Raw genomic sequence first — 6,118 nt, 5'->3', positions numbered from 1 at the left:
TAATTGATTTTGTCTCAAGTTTAAGTTCAAATTGAGATATTACTTGCTTGGTGATTTCGAGTTTAAACTCTAATTTAAAGTAAGCGAATCTAGATGCAAATAATATCTAGTTTAATTACACCTATTTTTGAAGTCGGCTAAGTTAACAAAACCCATACCTTATTTTCAAAACTAAAACCAAAATCGAAACATGAAAAAAATAACATTTCGTTATTGACTTACAAGACGAAATATTTGTATGAATAATGTTATATTTATTTAGTGTTAAATATATAATTAAGTATTTAAATAACATAGGATCATGTTATTAAATATTATATAATTTGTTGTATTGAAATAATAGAATCAGATGTGAGGTGTGCCAAAAAAACAAAAACTTTTAAATCTTAAACAAATAATGAATAATGTTCCCAGTATTGTTAAATATTTAATTATTATTTTAAATTCACTTCTCTTTCCCTTCAATATTAAAAAAGTTGTGTTGGACCTAATGTGTAACCTCTCCTAACCATTGGGTGTGTTACAGAAAATCGGCATGAGTTCCCCTATTTTAGAGGGCCCGGGGAATATTTTTCTCTTTTTCATTATGCCCTGTAACACTCCCAATTTGTAATTCACACAAACCAGTCCTACCAATCGACTGGATTTTCATCACATAATCATAATAAATAAAATAAGTACATAATAATAACTATCATAAAAAAATTATCACCCACAGAAACTTTATAACTAATTTTCCAAACTAGTCATATCTATATATATATTACATATACATCATAACATTTAAGTCAACAAAATTATGGTGCATTCCTCCCTTAGCCTCATGTCTCATTAGTGCTCCCCGGGAACCTTTGCTGCATTTCTTTACCTGTAAAATATTAAATTAAACGGAGTGAGCGACTATGGCTCAGTAAGAAAATCATACTAAACACTTAAAATATTTCATACCAGTATTAATCTTTTATAATCTTTTCCATACTCAGCGTGTCTGAATTATTTACAACAAAATAATTGACACAGAATACGCATTTAAAACATATCATAATTCTTTTCTTTCACACATTTATTCATTTCCTTACTATACAGATATGATTCACTCATTATGATTTATGCATGTATGAGTGTCATGACATTTTTTTTTTCTGATCGTACATCTTTCTCAACTCTTTATCAGCCACACAGGCTTGTATGCATAATTCTAATGCAAATGACTTTCATAAAATATTTACTAATTTGTTTCTCTCTCATTCTCATTGATCGATTTAGACTACATATGATAGTACTTGCAGTCACCATACAAAGTATAATTCTCTCTTACACGCATATTTTTTTTTCTTTACTGTCCACACAGTACAGCTAATATTTTTCTTTGCTGTCCACACAGTACAGCTGATATTTTTCTTTTGCTGTCCACACAATACAGCTGATTTTTTTTTCTTTGCTGTCCACACAGTACAGCTGATATTTTTTCTTTGCTGTCCACACAGTATAGCTGGTTGTCCACACAGTACAACCGATTATTTTATTTGCTGTCCACACAGTATAGCTGGTTGTCTACACAGTACAACCGATTATTTTATTTGCTGTCCACACAGTACAGCTGGCGTGTAAGGATTTTTAGTATGTTTTCTGCTTTCCTGTATCATATGAGTCATTGTAAAAACATGCATGGTTAGAAAATATTTTTCCTCTTTCTTTATTTTTTCTAAATCATGCATATGTTATGATTCCTCATGTATGCATATATAACCATAATATGAAATATGCGCATTTGTTATTTTTCCTTATTCTTTTCATTCCTTCTCAAATATCATATTATTTTCTCATGCATTTATATATATATCATGCCTCAAATTAATTTCAATTATACAATATAGGCTTAATATAAGGGTTATTTCACATAACATGCACATAATTAAACAACATTAACCTATATCGCATAAAATGACATTTTTGCCCTTATGGCCAAAATTACCTTTTTACCCTTATGGCCAAAAATTACATCCTGAATCCTAATGAATTTCTTTATCCTTTTAAGTATAAATCACCTTAATTCTAATACCTTACACACTTATATAAGTAAAGGTTATTTAAATAACCTAACTCAAATTTACTTCAAGTATGTAAAGTATGCAATTCTTACCTTTTATTGGCTATATAGATGATTTAAACTTATTCACCTTCTTTTCTTCTTTCTGGCAACCTTAATCAACCAAAAATATGATCATCCATCAAACTCTCAAATTTCACATATCTTAAAAATTAAATTTCTTACCTTAGAACTGACCAGAATTGACAGATCTACACTTTTTATAACTGGGGCCTCTGGAAATTAGGTGGTTTAGCTAGGTTTTTGGACGAATTTTGGTTAAGGAAAGTTTTTAGCTCAACAATGGAGGTTCTCAGCAAAATGGGAGAGAAAATGAATAGAAATAAATTTATAAGCCTATTGGACCATTTTGCCCTTAATCTTTTCCATAAATTACTATTTTATCCTTAGCTAATTACCAAAAACCCTTAGCACCACCATATAATTTCAAGTGTGTCCTTCAATTTTAATTCCCACTTTGTCCCTTGAATCTTTATAAAATGACCATTTTACCCCCTTTGAAAAATATTGCTCATTTAGCAGTTTTCTATAATTCTTTTGCAATTTCTTTACACAACAAGTTATAAAATCAACTCTAGAGGTAATTTTGAAAGTGGAGTTTACTGACACACCTGAATTCGGATGTTACATAATGCAATTGAAAATGAAGACATTTATTGTGTTCACCACTTTGTCGTCCATAACAGCTAATGAAAAGACGCTTCTTCTTCAAGGCTGTCAAATTTTGGTAGGTCACCTAAAAAATTGAAACTCTAAAGGGAGAAATAAAGTTTTTTTAAGTTTAATTATAAAAGAAATTGTTAGTTTTATAAACTAAGAGTAAAAAATGATATAATTTTTTAGGGTTTAACGGTAAAATGATGATTTTCCTATCACCTCTAACAGAAAATTTTAATAAAAGTTAGTTTATAGTTAAATGTTTGAATTTTTCAACTATCGCAAATATATTTTTGAGATTAAACTAAAATTTGGATGAAAAATAGTCGTTTGGCCTATTTTGTCTTGATATTCTATTATTCAATCTATTGAAAAACTTCAATCAGACTCAACATGGGACATCATCTTATATAAACTAATGACCATAGACCTAATATGTTTTTCTGTATTACAAATAATATCATTAATAGAATTATATTTACTCTTTAATCAAAATTATGAATTTTATATCTACGAATAACAATTTTATCATTTAATGAGTCATGCTTCAATATAATGACATAAGAATTTGCATTCGTTGAGTTTGATTTGTTTCACTAGTTGAAATGTTCAACCTATTCTAATATCATGCATAGTAGTTGAATCATGTATCGTATCATATATTAAAAACTTAATTTTTTATATCATGTATCGAATATTATATTGTATTGTATGATATAGTTTTTAAAAATATAGAACATTAAAATAATAAAAAATTTTATTTGACACGTTATCATTTTAAAAAATATTATAAACATTCCTAAAAATTTAAAATTTTTTATGTACACTCTTACTATATTATCATTTTTTTTAAAAATGTGTATTAATTTGTATTAATAATATATATTGTATCATATGATATATTCACTATATCGTATTAATTTGATACATTTTATGATACGTATCATATATCATAAGATATTGATAACTATAATACTATATAAAAAAGGTCGTTGAAAGAAATAGAAGACTTCAATAAATTTCAAAAATGAAAATTTACATTGTTTATATAGTGATAATTGTGTGTCTAAAATAAGAAAACATCACTATTAATTGCTAATATGAAGTGTTTGGTAATAAACAAAATGAATATAGACATGATCTTGCTTGTTCATAAATGTAGACATGATCTTGCATGAATGTAAATGTTATTCTTGAGTATCAAATCTAGTTTGTATTCTCATAATATGATGGCTATAATAAAGAGAGTTTTGAATGCATCAAACCTATAAACATCATTGAGTATCAAATTGTTAGAATATGTCATAAAAACCAATCGTTTTGTTGGTTTTAAGGGTTATATATCTTGCATATACATTATTAATAACACTTCACATATTTTCTGTGTTACTTTTATATCTATGTTGTAGTTGTATATTACATTCATATTAGCTACATGCATATGACATGTGAAAGGTCCCGATGAGTTTTAATAAACATCATCAAATTATTCTCTGCATAAGCAATCTATTTGGGCAATAGTATTGCATAGTGGGTGTGTGTTATATCACCACAGATATCAATGGATGATATTAGACATGATAGATATAAACATGGGTAAACAATGGAACCATTTGATGGTTAGAGAACTGATCAAAGGTTATTATATTATATTGTTTATCGAACGTGACCATTGAATGATGATCACATGGACATTATTATGTAGTTAATGATACATCGTAAATCATACTAGTATATAGATCATTTGACTTGAGATATCACAGTTGTGTTCGTTCTAGAAAGTATGGTTCGTATGATGTATACCACGAGACTAATCATGTCTCGTTCAGAAGCCACTTTGATCATATGTTGCTTGAGCGAGAGAACAAGTGATGATCATACAGGGATTCGTCAGCTCGATTGCTTCCGAGTTCCTATACGAATATCGAGAAACATGAAAATCTAAGACACTAGCCAGTGTAGATAAAAGTCCACATGAAAAGAGTTTCGATATGGCACATTCTGAGGTATGACTTGATATTCGAAAAGATTAAAATTAGATTTGACATTCTATGAATCCAAATTTAATCGAGATGTAATGACGGAGGGATTGCACTACATGGTAAGTGTGAGTAAGAAAGGTTTATTTGACATTATGTGAAACTTGAACTTCATTGTGATGTAGGGGTCATAGGACATTGCTAGATGACACCACATGATAAGTAGGAGATTCGTTTTGTAGCAAAAAATGAAGTATATCGGTTAACGATAGTTTTGAGTTATACAGTGACATAATGAAACGTATCATCTGATATGGGATCAACGACTACGTCACTATGAACATTGAAGATCACACCCATATTTCAAGAAAGAAAATGGTGTTATGAAGCTAAAAATATTTATCCATGGTTGACTAGCACTTTCCACGGATAAAAATAGTATTTTTCAAATAAGATTCAAAAAAGGGGCAAAATTGTCATTTTACACTTTTAAATTGTTTAGAAAGTTAGAATGAATAATTTTAGGCACAAATTATTCAATGTGTGTGAAATTCTATCTTACTCTTAATTATCAACCAATGAGAATTGAACACATGCTTTAACTTGATAAACATCAAGTTTTAGTTTAATAAAATAGAGAGAAATGTAGAAAAATATTACATTTTCTCTTCTTCTTCTTCTTTTGCCGGGAAAGCATCCATTTTTCTTCCTTGAAGGGTGCAAGTCAAGAGATCACTTATTTTAGTGATTCAAGCTTCCAAACTTCAAGTCAAATTACAAGGTACAAGGTACAAGGTAATTTATATGTTTCTATGTTTTATTTCTTGAAACAACATGTAAATTTTATATTACCATTGTTACATATAATGTGAACATGATCTAAAAAATTTAATTTTCTTGTCAAAATCCTTCACAAATCAAGCACAAGCTTCTTTGAAAATGATAGATGCATAGAGTTCAAAGACATCTTAGGACATCATTATTTGATAAAATCAAGAAACTTGGAAGGTAAAGGAACTTTTTAGCTAACATTTCCCTAAAGCTTCAGCCCATAAAATAACACAAACTAAATTAAGCTTTGTTTCATAAAACTAAGAATCATTTGATTTAAGGTAACAACTTTTCATTATGAAATGTTGACATTGTAATTATTTGTACAATTCAACCAAAAATCTGAATAAGAAAAGAAATATAAACGGAAACACATAACTCCAAGCTTTAAACTAGTAGTATTTGAAACCTTTTTATCATCTTACCGAAATGACATAGACCAAACCCTAAGCAAGAAGCATGTTGCATACTGTATTTTGAAGAAACAACAACCTTCTAGCTTCTAAAATAGCCAGGGATAGCTCTCTCCATTACTGTAACA

The sequence above is a fragment of the Mangifera indica genome, chromosome 4 (assembly GCF_011075055.1).
Source record: "Mangifera indica cultivar Alphonso chromosome 4, CATAS_Mindica_2.1, whole genome shotgun sequence".
NCBI lineage: Eukaryota > Viridiplantae > Streptophyta > Magnoliopsida > Sapindales > Anacardiaceae > Mangifera > Mangifera indica.
The sequence above is the reverse complement of the archived record's forward strand: the minus strand, read 5'-3'. Positions refer to the sequence as shown.